Raw genomic sequence first — 16,665 nt, forward strand, 5'->3', positions numbered from 1 at the left:
TTTGATCCCTGGCAGGAGAACTAGATCCCACATGCTGCAACTAAGAATTCACATGCTGCAACAAGAACTAGGTGAAGCTAAATAAATAAATAAATATTTAAAAAAATTTATGCAGAGCTTCTTGGGAAAATAAAAGCAAACATGATACTTCTTTTTTTTCTGATTTTATAAGAATAAAACAGTCGTGGGCATTCCTAAGATGGTGGAGGAATAGGACAGGGAGATCACTTTCTCCCCCACAAATTCATCAAAAGAACATTTGAAAGTTGAGTAAATTCCACAAAACAACTTCTGAATGCAGGCAGAGGACATCAGGCACCCAGAAAAGCAGCCCATTGTCTTTGAAAGGAGGTAGGAAAAAATATAAAAGATAAAAAGAGAGACAAAAAAGGTAGGGACGGAGCTCTGTCCCAGGAAGGGAGTCTTAAAAAAGAGAGTAGTTTCCAAACACCAGGAAACACTCTTGCTGCCGAGTCTGTGGCAAGCCTTGGAACCACAGGGAGCAACATAATCGGGAGGAAAAATAAATAAATAATTAAAACCCACAGATTATGTGCCCAATGGTAACTCCTCTAGCAGAGAAGCAGCACAGACGCTTGCACCCACCACTACTAAGTAGGGGCTGGGCAGGGAGGCGCAGGCTGCATTGCTTAGAGTAAGGACCGGCCTGAATGCCCCAAGGGAGATCTGAGGGAACTAACGTGGGCTAGCAAACCAGACTGTGGGATAGCTACCACATGAAAAGCCCTAAACCTAAGACACTGCCAGGGCTGCTCACAGAACAAAGGACTGACAAGAGCTACACTAAAAGCCCTAACCTAAGACATGGGGTTGCACAGAGTTGGACACGACTGAAGGGAGTTAGCAGGAGCAGCAGCAGCAAGACACCGTCAGGCCCCCTCACAAAACAAAGGACTGAGCAGAGCTAGCCGGCTGCAGGCCGGCCCATTCCCCTCTGATGACAGGCAGGCGAGGGCAGCCAGAGCCAGAAGGGGGCAATCATGACCCCAGAGAGGCATTATCTACCAAACTGCAAGCAGGCTTCGTTGCAAACCAAGACTTCTTGGAATTCTGGATGGTCAACATCTGCAAGAGAAGGTGCACTGGTTGTATACCCATAAAACTGAGCGGCAGGGACAGGGGGAGGTGATAAGTCGCAGCGACCGTGCTCGCCAAACACCTGGTCACCTGAGCTGCTCAGACCTGGGAAGGGCACAAAACTCAGGCCCAATCGAGTCTGTGCCTTTGAGGACTACCCGAGTGCCTGAACCTGAGCGGCTTAGACCTGGGAAGTGCACGCAACCCAGGGCCGGCCTCAGACAGTTCCTGGCAGAGCAACCTAGAGCCTAAGCAGTGTAGACAGGGGAAGCACACACGCTGTGAGTGGGGGCAAACCCAGGGTGGCTGAGACACTGAGAGTACACACTAGTGTTATTTGTTTGCAGAGTCCCTCCCTTCCTACAGCACGACTGAACAAGTGAACCTAAAAAAGCGTCCACCACCACCCTCTTGTGTCAGGGCGGAAATTAGACACTGAATAGACCAGCAAACAGAAGATGCTAAAACAGAGGGAACCTCCTTGGAAGTGACAGGTGCAATAGATTAAAACCCTGTAGTTAGTACTGACTACATAGGACGGGGCCTATAGATCTTGAGAAATATAAGCCAGGTCAAGGAACTATCCAAAAATGAACTGATGCCACACTGCCCACAACAACACCAGAGAGAGTCCTAGATATATTTTTATTATTTTTACTATCATTCTTTAATTAAATTTTTTTTAATTTTTAAGTCCTCTATTACTCTTTTAATTTTCATTTTTATAACCTATTACTTTGCAAAAAAAAAAAAAGAAGAAGAAGAGAGGGACCCTATTTTTTAAAGCAAATGTCATATACACATATTTTATAATTTTTGTGACTTTTTTTTCTTTAATAATGAATTTTTAAAAATCCAACCTCTACTCTAGATTTTTAATCTTTGCTTTTTGGTATTTGCTATCAATTTTGTACCTTTAAGAGCCCAGTCTTCAGTACCCATTTTTACTTGGGAGTGAGATTACTGGCTTGACTGCTCTCTCCCCCTTTGGACTCTCCTTTTTCTCCACCAGGTCGCCTATATCTCCTCCCTCCCGCTTCTCTTCTCTACCCAACTATGTGAATCTGTGTGTTCTGGACAGTGGAGAACACTTAGGGAACTGATTACTGGCTGGATCTGTCTCTCTCCTTTTGATTCCCCCCTTTATTCTCCTGGCCACCTCTGTCTCCTTCCTCCCTCTTCTTTTTTCTGTATACTCCGTGAATATCTGTGAGTGGTCCAGACTGTGGAGAGTACATAAGGAAGTGATTACTGGCTAACTTGCTCTCTCCTCTTTTGATTCCACCTCATCTCATCCTGGTCACCTCTATCTCCCTCTTCCCTCTTCTCATCTCCATGTAACTCTGTGAACCTCTCTGAGTGTCCCTCTCTGTGGAGAAACTTTTCATCTTTAACCTAGATGTTTTATCAATGGTGCTGTATAGATGGAGAAGTCTTGAGGCTACTGTAAAAATAAGACTGAAAACCAGAAGCAGGAGGCTTAAGTTCAAATCCTGAGAACATCAGAGAACTCCTGACTCCAGAAAACATTACTCAACAGGAGCTCATCAAACGCCTCCATACCTGCACTGAAACCAAGCACCACCCAAGGGCCAACAAATTCCAGAGCAAGACATACCACACAAATTCTCCAGCAGCACAGGAACATAGCCCTGAGCTTCAATATGCAGGCTGCCCAAAGTCACTCCAAACTCATTGACATCTCATAACTCATTACTGGACACTTCATTGCACTCCAGAGAGAAAAAATCCAGCTCTATCCACCAGAACACCGACACAAGCTTCCCTAACCAGGAAACCTTGACAAGCCACCTGTACAACCCCACCCACAGCGAGGAAACTCCACAATAAAGAGAACTCCACAAACTGCCAGAATACAGAAAGGCCACCCCAAACACAGCAATATAAACAAGATGAAGAGACAGAGGAATACCCAGCAGGTAAAGGAACAGGATAAATGCCCACCAAACCAAACAAAAGAGGAAGAGATAGGGAATCTACCCGATAAAGAATCCCAAATAATGATAGTGAAAATGATCCAAAATCTTGAAAACAAGATGTAATCACAGATAAATAGCCTGGAGACAAGGATTGAGAAGATGCAAGAAAGGTTTAGCAAAGACTTAGAAGAAATAAAAAAGAGTCAATATATAATGGATAATGCAATAAATGATATCAAAAACACTCTGGAGGGACCAAATAGTAGAATAACGGAGGCAGAAGATAGGATTAGTGAGGTAGAAGGTAGAATGGTAGAAATAAATGAATCAGAGAGGAAAAAAGAAAAACTAATTAAAAGAAATGAGGACAATCTCAGAGACCTCTGGAGCAATGTTAAACACCCCAACATTCGAATCATAGGAGTCCCAGAAGAAGACAAAAAGAAAGACCATGAGAAAATACTTGAGATAATAGTTGAAAACTTCCCTAAAATGGGGAAGGAAATAATCACCCAAGTCCAAGAAACCCAGAGAGTCCCAAACAGGATAAACTCAAGGCGAAACATCCCAACACACATATTAATCAAATTAACAAAGATCAAACACAAAGAACAAATATTAAAAGCAGCAAGGGAAAAACAACAAATAACACACAAAGGGATTCCCATAAGGATAACAGCTGATCTTTCAATAGAAACTCTTCAGGCCAGAAGGGAATGGCAGGACATATTTAAAGTGATGAAAGAAAACAACCTATAGCCCAGATTACTGTACCCAGCAAGGATCTCATTCAAATATGAAGGAGAAATCAAAAGCTTTACAGACAAGCAGAAGCTGAGAGAATTCAGCACCACCAAACCAGCTCTCCAACAAATGCTAAAGGTTCTTCTCTAGATAGGAAACACAGAAAGGGTGTATAAACTCAAACCCAAAACAATAAAGTAAATGGCAATGGGATCATACTTATCAATAATTACCTTAAACGTAAATGGGTTGAATGCCCCAACCAAACGACAAAGACTGGCTGAATGGATACAAAAACAAGACCCTTATATATGTTGTCTACAAGAGACTCACCTCAAAACAAAGGACACATACAGACTGAAAGTCAAGGGCTGGAAAAAGATATTCCACAGAAATAGAGACCAAAAGGAAGCAGGAGTAGCAATACTCATATCAGATAAAATAGACTTTAAAACAAAGGCTGTGAAAAGAGACAAATAAGGACACTGCATAATGATCAAAGGATCAATTTAAGAAGAAGATATAACAATTATAAATATATATGCACCAAACATAGGAGCACCACTATATGTAAGACAAATGCTAACAAGTATGAAAGGGGAAATTAACAATAACACAGTAATAGTGGGAGACTTTAATACCCCACTCACACCTATGGATAGATCAACTAAACAGGATCAACTAAACAGAAAATTAACAAGGAAACACAAACTTTAAATGATACAATAGACCAGTTAGACCTAATTGATATCTATAGGACATTTCACCCCAAAACAATGAATTTCACCTTTTTCTCAAGTGCACATGGAACCTTCTCCAGGATAAGTCACATCCTGAGCCACAAATCTAGCCTTGGTAAATTAAAAAAAAAATGAAATCATTCCAAGCATCCTTTCTGACCACAATGCAGGAAGATTAGATCTCAATTACAGGAGAAAAACTATTAAAAATGCCAACATATGGAGGCTGAACAACACGCTGCTGAATAACCAACAAATCACAGAAGAAATCAAAATAAAAAAACCCAACAAATCAAAAAAGAAATCAAAATATGCATAGAAACGAATGAAAATGAAAACACAACAACCCAAAACCTGTGGGACACTGTAAAAGCAGTGCTAAGGGGAAGGTTCATAGCAATACAGGTATACCTCAAGAAACAAGAAAAAAGTCAAATAAATAACCTAACTCTACACCTAAAGCAACTAGAAAAGGAAGAAATGAAGAACCCCAGGGTTAGTAGAAGGAAAGAAATCTTAAAAATTAGGGCAGAAATAAATGCAAAAGAAACAAAAGAGACCATAGCAAAAATCAAAGCCAAAAGCTGGTTCTTTGAGAGGATAAATAAAATTGACAAACCATTAGCCAGACTCATTAAGAAACAAAGGGAGAAAAATCAAATCAATAAAATTAGAAATGAAAATGGAGAGATCACAACAGACAACACAGAAATACAAAGGATCATAAGAGACTACTATCAGCAATTATATGCCAATAAAATGGACAACTTGGAAGAAATGGATAAATTCTTAGAAAAGTACAACTTTCCAAAACTGAACCAAGAAGAAATAGGAAATCTTAACAGACCCATCACAAGCATGGAAATTGAAACTGTAATCAGAAATCTTCCAGCAAACAAAAGCCCAGGTCCAGGTGGCTTCACAGCTGAATTCTACCAAAATTTAGAGAAGAGCTAACACCTATCCTACTCAAACTCTTCCAGAAAATTGCAGAGGAAGGTAAACTTCCAAACTCATTCTATGAGGCCACCATCACCCTAATACCAAAACCTAACAAAGATGCCTCAATAAAAGAAAACTACAGGCCAATATCACTGATGAACATAGATGCAAAAATCCTTAACAAAGTTCCAGCAATCGGAATCCAACAACACATTAAAAAGATCATACATCATGACCGAGTGGGCTTTATCCCAGGGATGCAGGATTTTTCAATATCCACAAATCAATCAATGTAATACACTACATTAGCAAATGGAAAAATAAAAGCCATATGATTATCTCAATAGATGCAGAGAAAGCCTTTGACAAAATTCAACATCCATGTATGAAAAAACTCTCCAGAAAGCAGGAATAGAAGGAACATACCTCAACATAATAAAAGCTATATATGATATATGACAAACCCACAGCAAACATTATTCTCAATGGTGAAAAATCGAAAGCATTTCCCCTAAAGTCAGGAACAAGACAAGGGTGCCCACTTTCACCACTACTATTCAACATAGTTTTGGAAGTTTTGGCCATGGCAATCAGAGCAGTAAAAGAAATAAAAGGAAAAAAAAAGGAAAAAAAAAAAAGAAATAAAAGGAATACGAATTGGAAAAGAAGAAGTAAAACTCTCACTGTTTGCAGATGACATGATCCTCTACATAGAAAGCCCTAAAGACTCCACCAGAAAATTACGAGAGCTAATCAATGAATATAATAAAGTTGCAGGATATAAAATCAACACACAGAAACCCCTTGCATTCCTATACACTAATAATGAGAAAACAGAAAGAGAAATTAAGGAAACAATTCCATTCACCATTGCAACGAAAAGAATAAAATACTTAGAAATATATCTACCTAAAGAAACAAAAGACCTATATATAGAAAACTATAAAAGACTGGTGAAAGAAATCAAAGAGGACACTAATAGATGGAGAAATATACCGTGTTCATGGATCAGAAGAATCAATATAGTGAAAATGAGTATGCTACCCAAAGCAATCTATAGATTCAATGAAATCCCTATCAAGCTACCAATGGTTCACAGAGCTAGAACAAATAATTTCACAATTTGTATGGAAATACAAAAAACCTCGAATAGCCAAAGCAATCTTGAGAAAGAAGAATGGAACTGGAGGAATCAACCTGCCTGACTTCAGGCTCTACTACAAGGCCACAGTCATCAAGACAGTATGATACTGGCACAAAGACAGAAATATAGATCAATGGAACAAAATAAAAAGCCTAGAGATAAATCCACTCACCTATGGACACCTTATCTTTGACAAAGGAGGCAAGAATATACAATGGAGAAAAGACAATCTCTTTAACAAGTGGTGCTGGGAAAACTGGTCAACCACTTGCAAAAGAATGAAACTGAAACACTTTCTAACACCATACACAAAAATAAACTCAAAATGGATTAAAGGAGGAGAACATAGGCAAAACACTCTCTGACATAAATCACAGCAGGATCCTCTATGACCCACCTCCCAGGATATTGGAAATAAAAGCAAAAATAAACAAATGGGACCTGATTAAACTTAAAAGCTTCTTCACAACAAAGGAAACTATAAGCAAGATGAAAAGACAGCCTTCAGAATGGGAGAAAATAATAGCAAATGAAGCAACTGACAAATAATTAATCTAAAAAATATACAACCAACTCCTGCAGCTCAATTCCAGAAAAATAAATGACCCGATCAAAAAAATGGGCCAAAGAACTAAACAGACATTTCTCCAAAGAAGACATGCATATGGCTAACAAATACATGAAAAGATGCTCAACATCACTCATTATCAGAGAAATGCAAATCAAAACCACAATGAAGTACCATTTCACGCCAGTCAAAATGGCTGCTATCCAAAAGTCTACAAGCAGTAAATGCTGGAGAGGGTGTGGAGAAAAGGGAACCCTCTTACACTGTTGGTGGAAATGCAAACTAGTACAGGCACTATGGAGAACATTGTGGAGATTCCTTAAAAAACTGGAAATAGAACTGCCATGAAAGTGAAAGTAAGTAAAGTCACTCAGTCGTGTCTGACTCTTTGCGACCCCATGGACTGTAGCCTACCAGGCTCCTCTGTCCATGGGATTTTCCAGGCAAGAATACTGGAAAGGGTGGCCATTTCCTTCTCCAGGAGATCTTTGCAACCCAGGCATTGAACCTGGGTCTCCCTCATTGTTTGCAGATGCTTTAGTGTCGGATCCACTTAAAAGCACATTTCTTTGAAATTAGTGTTGCAAGGAAATTGAAGACATCCACAAATCCATAGTATCAGTTAGCCTCTTTCAGTTAATGGAAAAGAATCTCGGTACTACCATCTATGTTTTTGGCAAAGGAACTCCCACTCAAAAAAGTCAACATTCTTTTCAATGTATATAGTTACTGATACGACCCAGCAATCCCACTGCTGGGCATACACACCAAGGGAACCAGAATTGAAAGAGACAAGTGTACCCCAATGTTCATCGCAGCACTGTTTATAATAGCCAGGACATGGAAGCAACCTTGATGTCCATCAGCAAGATGAATGGATAAGAAAGCTATGGTACATATACACAATGGAGTATTACTCAGCCATTAAAAAGAATACATTTGAATCAGTTCTAATGAGGTGGATGAAACTGGAGCCTATTATACAGAGTGAAGTAAGCCAGAAAGAAAAACACCAATACAATATACTAATGCATATATATGGAATTTAGAAAGATGATAATGATAACCCTGTATGCGAGACAGCAAAAGAGACACAGATGTATAGACCACTCTTGGACTCTGTGGGAGAGGGTGAGGGTGGGATGATTTGGGTGGGATGATTTGGCATTGAAACATGTATAATATCATATGTGAAATGAATCACCAGTCCAGGTTCAATGCATGATACAGGATGCTAGGGGCTGGTGCACCGGGATGACCCAGAGGGATGGTATGGGGAGGGAGGTGGAAGGGGGGTTCAGGATGGGGAACACATGTACACCCGTGGCAGATGCATGTTTATGTATGGCAAAACCAATACAATGTTGTAAAGTAATTAGCCCCCAACTTAAATAAATAAATTTATATTAAAAAAAGAATAAAACAGTCATTGTTGAAATTCTCTCAAGTACAGAAAACTATACAGAGAAAATTAAAATCTCCCATAACTGCACCCCAACTGCATCATGTGTTAACAGGTAGGGAGATGAAAATGTCTGAGAACAGCAGAATGCAACAACGTGGATATTGACAGCTTTGGAATTATTCTGTCTGTGAGCCCAGAGAGAAGAGTCCCTGCTTGAGCTTGGATGAAGCGACAGCAGGACAGATGGGTGGTGTGACCGAGGGGCACATGTCAAGTTCCCCTTACCTCAGGGTTCACTTGGAAAGTATCCTCAGCATTTGCCTCCATGAACAGAAGCGTTCTTTAGCTGAAAGAGGAAATGACTCATTTTAGCTCAAAGATGATGAAACAGGAGATGCCATTTCTGACTCACTTTGCAGCAATAGCAAGACTGAAATTACTGCACTTAAGTGATGGCATAAGCCAATTCTAGCTTTTTTTTTTTTTTTTAATTAGTTTTCTAGCAACCTTAGTCGCTCAGTCGTGTCCAAGTCTTTTCAACCACCAGGCAAGAACACTGGAGTGGGTGGTCATTTCCTTTTCCAGGGGATCTTCCAGACCCAGGTATCGAACCCAGGTCTCCTGCATTGCAGGCAGATTCTTTACTATCTGAGGCTCTGTGGAAGCCCTCTAGCAACCTTCGTGGTGATGGTTTAGTCACTAAGTCATGTCCGATTCTTGCAACCCCATGGACTGTAGCTAGCCAGGCTCCTCTGCCCATGGGATTCTCCAGGCAAGAATACTGGAGTGGGTTGCCATTTCCTTCTCCTTATTATGAAGTAATTTTAAAACTTATAGATAACTTGCAAAAATATTAAAAATTTTTTATATACCCTTTACCAAGATCCCCTAATTGTTAATATTTTGCCACATTTGGTTTATTCTTTTCTTTATACATAGGTGATTATTTTTACTGAATCACTTGAGAATAAGTCATGATGTCTCTTTACCCTTCAATATTTCAGTATGTTTTTCTAAGAGCAGGGGCATTCTCTTACATAACTGTAATGTAGTTAATTAAAATCAGAAAATTAATACTGATATTAACAGTACATGCATGCTCAGTTGTGTTTGACTCTTTGTGACCCCATGGACTGTAGCCTGCCGAACTCCTCTGTCCATGGAATTTTCCAGGCAAGAATACGGGAGTGTGTCGCCATTTCCTCCTCCAGGGGATCTTCCCGATCCAGAGATTGAATCTGCATCTCCTCTGTCTCCTGCATTGGCAGGCATATTCTCTACCAAATAGTAAAAATCACTGATATAGTACCATTACCTAATCTACAGATCTTTGTTACATGTTGTCAGTTATCCTAATTGGGATTCAATTTTGCAAATCTGGCCCTGGAGATCCTAAATGAAATTTATTGACATATCCTGTCATAGACATGACTAAACTGGGAACCTGGCCACTTCAACTCAAAGCTTAAGTTGGATTCTATCTTATGGGTTCATATGAGCATTGGCAAAAGCCTGCTTTTCGAAATGTGAATAATTTTTGGTTGTAACCATGTCGTTCCCCGGGCTATTGGGTGTGGGCTTCTATCAGCTGGGCTGTGGCCATCCGGAATCGTGATTTCTATCTCATTTCTTCCAGTTTATCTGGCTCTAGATTTTGTCTAAGATGTTTTAAACTCTGGAGACTAATTGGCCAGGCTCTGTGAGGCATAAGGTGACAATTGCTAATAGAGCGGACCTGAGGGACTTCCCTGGTGGTCCAGTGGCTAAGACTCTGTGTTCCACAAATCAGGGGGCCTTGGTTCAATCCCTGGTTGTAGAACTAGATCTCACATGTTGCAATTAAGACCCAGTGTGGTCAAACAGATAAATAAAAATAAATATTAAAAATAGTATAGATCTGATTTAGGAAAAAAAAAAAGGATTTCAGGACTTGAATACAAAATAGGCTGCTAAATGCATATAGATAACAATGCCCTTCCCAGGTGGTTCAGTGGTAAAGAATCCATCTGCCAATGCAGGAGACGCAAGAGACTCAGGTTCGATCCCCAGGATTGGGAAGATCCCCTACTCCAGTATTCTTGCCTGGAGAATTCCATGGACAGAGGAGCCTAGTGGGCTACAGTCCATGCAGTCACAAAGAGTCAGACATAACTGAGCGCATGTGTGTACCTGTGCTCACACACACCCACATGAAAAATTCCTAATTTAGTGCTCAATTTTCTCTTGCACACTCTATGCAAAAACAATCTAACCAGAGTAGCAGAATAAATAATACTTAAAAATAATTTCTATGTCTTCAAAATTCAGACTTCTGGGGATTATGGTTTGAAGAATCCAGTGCTGAGTATTCTCCATGTTGACTCAAGCCCTGGAGGAGGAAGTGGACAGTCGGCAGCTGTGGATTCCTACCAGCAGCTTTATGCATCTTGAATCTCTCTCAGATACCCTACTCTCTCAACATCATCGCTACTGGCCTAATGAATGGACAGACCAGACAACCTTTTTTTAAACATTGATACTGAAGTGTAGTTGATTTATAATGTTATTCAGTTTCATGTGTACAGCAAAGTGAATCAGTTATACACACATGGTTGTTTAGTCACTGAGTCGTGTCTAACTCTTCAGCAACCCCATGGACTGTAGCCTGCCAAGTTCTTCTGTCCATGGGATTTCCCAGGCAAGAATACTGGAGTGGGTAGCCATTCCCTACTCATAGGATTTTCCCGACCCAGGGATAGACTTCACGTCTCCTGCATTGGCAGGCAGGTTCTTTATCACTGAGCCACCAGGGAAGCCCTATACATATATTACATCCAGTCTTTTTTTACTTTCTTTTTCCATATAGGCCTTTACAGAGTATTGAGTAGCATTCTGTCTGCTATACAGTAGGTCCTTATTAGTTATCTGTTTTACATATATTATTAGTGTATATATGTCAATCCCAATCTTCCAATTTATCCCTCACTCCTGTTTACCCTCTGGTAACCGTAAACTGAAGCACATCAGACAAAGGCAGATATCATATGATATCACTTATATGTGGAATATAAATAGATACAAATGAACTTATCTATAAAACAGAAATAGAGGAACAGACAGAGAATCCAGACATCTTTGCAATAAAAGCCTATGATGTGATGAGGCCATCTGAGCATAAAATGGCCAGTCCCAAGGCATCTGGAAATGAGTGCTCATCATGCAACTGTCCAGGACAGCTTTCTCAGAAGCAGTCCATTTTTCTCCATAGCATACAGCGATACTGAATTTTTCATTTATTTTAAAATTATGAACATTCTAGAGTGTATTTTAGATTTGGGGAATGATTCCAGTACTTAAAGCCCTCTCCTTGATAATGTTGTAACTCTGTTTATAACAACTGCTGCTCTGCTCTGTTACCTCCCAAATTGAATCCAAACTCTTTTTACCCTTTGGCGGGAAGCCCTGAGGGGTCAGCAGGGGCTGGGGAGGGTGCGGGAGTGGAGCCCAGGAGGGGTGCAGTAGGGGTGGAAATTCAGTCAAGATTCTGGGGCAAGAGAATATAAAGGACATTGTAGTCTTTTCACTCGTTTTTGCAGTTCAACAATCACTGATTGAGTACTAGGTCTTGGACTCACTTCATTCATTCATCTATTTATTCATTCAGAATGAAAAAATGCCTGGCACACCATTTCCTGGAGAAGGGCATGGCAACCCACTCCAGTATTCTTGCCTGGAAAATCTCATGGACAGAGGAGCTTAGCGGGCTACAGTCCATAGAGTTGCACAGAGTCAGACATGACTGAAGCGACTTAGCATGCATGCACACACACCATTTAGCCCTTGTCACTCTTCACCCTCATGCCCACAACTCCTCCTGCTTCTGCTCTGTGCCCTGTGGGCTGGATCCTCTCTTATGACTCTTGTCATTCAGCTCTGTTTGGTCCCACCCACAGCAGGCAGAGAATGGGAGAAGAACACATGAGGGAACCTATCTCCCAACACCCCTGCCTTCTTCCTAGCCTGGTTCCAGCAGTGTCTCTGTCTCCATGGCCACAGTTCCAGGTGGACATCCCCTTTCCATGGTTCCATATCTCTGGGTTCTGGAAAGACCTCTCCCTGGCCATTCCCCTCGAGGCAGAGGCTGGTGACAAATTCCCTTATTAGTTTTCTCAACTCTGCCCACCAGTATGTAAATTATAACATTTTATTAAAAATCTTAGCAGAGCATGTCATCTTTTTCCTTTCTGACCCTGACTGCTACAGCCCTTGAATATATGCTGAATTGTTTTCTGATTATTTTGGACAGACTGGAAAGGTTGAAGTTTGGTGAACAGTGTTCAACACTAGGCTTCACCAGTGCAGGAGGGGAGGCGTGACTTAACAGAAGCTCCTGGGGTGGAAATTGCAGAGATTTAGTCCTTTATAGACTCCAGTATTGTGTGTCAAAGACTGACCTGATCTCTGATCACATAATTGGAAGTATGATGACCAGAAGAAAGGTGATAGTACCACTTAATTCTGTCTCCATTTATAGTTCTAGGCTCAGTTCTGGGCTTCCCACTTTAAGAGGAGACACGTTAGTTGTCTCTAAGTGCTTGAAGTCTGTCATATAGAGCAGTAGTTGAACATTTTTTCTTTAAGGACCAAATAGTAAGTATTTTTGGCCAAGATGGCCATACATTCTCTGTTGTGACTGCTTTATTGTGCAAAAGCAGTTGTGGACAATATGTGAGTGAATAGGCTTGACTGTGTTATAATAAAACTTTATTTACAAAAATAAATGGTGGGCCGAATTTGGCCTGTAGGCATTATTCTGCTGACTTCTGATATGAAGGGAACTATTAGATTTATTCTGGTTGTTTCCAGAAGTCAGGAGTTAGATCAGTGTGTAAAAATTGTAGGGGGTAGATTTGTGCCATGAAATAAAAAGATGCTTGCTCCTTTGAAGGAAAGCTATGACAAACCTAGACAGCGTATTAAAAAGCAAAGATATCACATTGCCAACAAAGGTCTGTCTAGTCAAAGCTATGGTTTTTCCAGTAGTCATGTACAGGTGTGAGAGTTGAACCATAAAGAAGGCAGATCATCAAAGAATTGATGCTTTCAAATTATGGTGCTTTAAAAGACTCTCAAGAGTCCCTTGGACTGCAAGGAGATCAAACCAGTTAGTCCTAAAGGAATCAATCCTGAATATTCATTGGAAGGATTGATGCTAAAGCTGAAGCTCCAATACTTTGGCACCTGATGCGAAGAGCTAAGTCATTGGAAAAGACCCTGATGCTGGGAAAAATTGAAAGCAAAGGAGAAGAGGGCAGAGGAGGATTAGATGGTTAGAAAGCAACACCGACTCAATGGACATGAGTTTGAGTAAACTCTGGGAGAAAGTGAAGGACAGGGAAGCCTAGCATGCTGCAGTCCATGGGGTTGCAAAGAGTCAGACATGACTGAGCGACTGAACAACAACAGATTTGTGCTAGTTTTCAGGAAGCTCTTTCTAAAGGTGATGACTATTCCCAAATAGGATGAGCTGGCTCGAGGTGGTAGGTTTCTTGTCACTGAAAGTATTCAAAGGAGAAGCTGAGTGTCACAGAATAATTTTCTGCAAAGCACCGAGAGTAACTCAGAGGATGTGGGTGGTAGAAATACCTCATATATATGTATACTCAGTATAGTACCACACACAGTAAATGTTCTAGATTTTATATTCTTGAGAAGAGAGGCTGTGCCATATATATCTCCACATCCTTCCCACTCCTGAAAGCCTAGGATACTACTTTAAAACACGGTGGGTGTGACCAATACATGTTTTGTCAACCTGGCTCTTTAAATAAAATCTGGCTGACAGATGAATTAAACTAATTTGTCTTTAGCACAGTCATCAGTACTAGTCATGTCAAATTAGTTCAATTACCTCTAATAAGCTTCAATATTCAGAATTTTCACCGAAAAGAGCAGACATAACAGTCAACATTTATCAAGTTCTGAAAATATGCCAGCTACTGAGCTAAGAGCTTTATATACATTATCTTGTTTAATTCTCCCCAAACCAATGAGGTAGACATATCATCATCCCATTTTATTGATGAAGAAACTGAAATTCAGAAAGGTCTCAAAGATGGTAAGTGGCATAACCAAAAATCGAGCTGAGATGATGTCAAAGGCTGTGGTCCAACCACAAGGCTATCCTGCTTCTCATTCATTCTTTCAGTATTCAGCAAACACTGATTGGCTGCCTGCTGTTTGCCAAACACTTTAGATGCTGAAGACAGAGCTGTGATTATAAACAGATCAAATCCAGGTGACAAAGGAACTTATATTCTGGAGTATAAAGGGGATGGATGTATCATTGACAAAGGAGAAGATGTTAAATGATATTTCATCATAAGACACAGAGATTAAACAGATAATATTTCTGTCCATATCAGAGCTTCAGGTATAGCCCTAACTGATGAATTTATACAAGCTTTTTTTTTGTACTGACATTGGCTGAAGTTTAGTCTTTTTGTCAAATTCTCAGATACATTCAGATTTTTAGAAAGAAGTTTCAAGCATTTTGGCAACTTGATAGAGATCACTATGACAATTTGTAGATCTGTGAATGAAGCCCTGGAAGGGAAAATAACCCCATAAAGCACTTAGGAATCACTCTTCCAGGGTAGGTTGAATCTGAGCATCATCAATCTGGGAGACCAGAGACAACTGATGAAAAGAGGTGGAAAAAGCCAGTTTGGTTAACATAAAAATAAATTAAAAAAAAATAACCCTTGGCAACATTTTTTCCCTTTCCTGAAACACAGAAATGTAAAGAGCCTAAAATTCTCTCAGTTCTCAGTATAAAAAAAAAAAAATCAGTATTAATAACAAATGCTACAATGTGGAGAGAAGCTGATCCCATACAGCAGTCCCCAATGTTTTTGGCATCAGGAGTGGAAGATAAATTTTTGATGGACAGCGGTGTTGCGGAGGGATGGTTTTGGAATGACTCAAGGACATTACATTTATTGTGCACTTTATTTCTTTTATTATTACATCAGCTCCACCTCCAATCATCAGGCATTAGATCCTGGAGGTTGGGGAGTCCAGCATATGGAGAGGAAAACACACCATTTTGGGTCAAGGGGATGGGCCTTGTTCAGAAGGAGGAGAACTACTGGGATGCTCAGGAGTGGACCGTACCAAAGGGAAATTCCAAAACCTTGACTTAGGTTGATAATGGAAAGAGAGAGAGAGCAAGAGTGCTAAGGTCCACACAGTGCAAAGCCAAATTGTCAGGTCCAGCTGGCAAGTGCTGGCTGCAATGGGAGACAGAGCCTGAAGGCCAGGGGCTAAATAAACACAAGCTCAGAGGCGGAAGTGAAAGAATGCAGCACTTTGTGTCTTTTTGGGTGCTAAACACAAGGGGTGGGCATGGATAGCCTAGTTAGAATAGGATAAGAAGTGACAAACAGTAGTAATACTTTTGCAATTACAAAATTCCTTTTGTAGGTAGACTGCAGTGATTTTCAGATTGGTGAGTCCTTACAGTGTCAGCATAATCTTACTTAGAAAATGGCTAGAAAGCAGAGGACGATAATAATGACTTAACATTTATTGACTGTCAGACACAGCTTTTCAGCACTTTAATGCATTGTCTCATTTCTTTCACAAGCGCATTTTGATAACCACGGTCCTTAATAGACACCTACTTAAAAACTGATTAAAAACATAAACACGTTTGGAGGAAATGGTAAAATGTCCTTAGAAACAAGTACTAGTCATTTATTCATTCATTCGTTTCCTGGACTACTTCTTCAGCCACCAGCAATCAAGTACCTAATACATGCTGGGTACTGTTTAGGGTCTGTGCATGAGTGATTTCACTGATTTCCCTCATTGTTCAACAGAGGGGCAGTAGAGGGAGCAAGGGACTATGAGTGACAAAACCTGGGTTCTGTTTTAGCCCTGCCTCTAATGGTTCCTGTGGTCCGTGGATAGATCAGTTTTCTTCTCTGTTTAATGTATTCTAGTGTAAAACGAGGAGCTGGGACTACATGATGCTTGAGGTCTTTTTGAATTTAATGTTAAAGTCTTCAGGGCCTTTATAATACATTGCAATTTATAATGAA

At 40.3% G+C, this 16,665-nt stretch overlaps 1 protein-coding gene across 12 annotated transcripts in view; it reads right to left on the minus strand.

Moving 5' to 3' along the window:
- PRLR (prolactin receptor) overlaps positions 1-16,665 on the minus strand; it is a 189,687-nt gene that overhangs the window by 54,052 nt on the left and 118,970 nt on the right. For 8 of the 12 annotated variants that reach the window (XM_086361380.1, XM_086361388.1, XM_086361383.1 and 5 more), the window contains exon 2: positions 8,867-8,927. The exons of the other annotated variants lie outside the window; for them this stretch is intronic. The gene's annotated coding sequence lies outside the window, so the exon portion shown is untranslated. The remainder of the gene's footprint in view (positions 1-8,866; positions 8,928-16,665) is intronic. 12 annotated transcript variants of the gene reach the window in all.

This window comes from Bos grunniens, chromosome 20, assembly GCF_055505025.1.
Source record: "Bos grunniens cultivar Pamir isolate PY7600 chromosome 20, Bosgru_T2T1.0, whole genome shotgun sequence".
NCBI classification, from domain to species: Eukaryota; Metazoa; Chordata; class Mammalia; order Artiodactyla; family Bovidae; genus Bos; species Bos grunniens.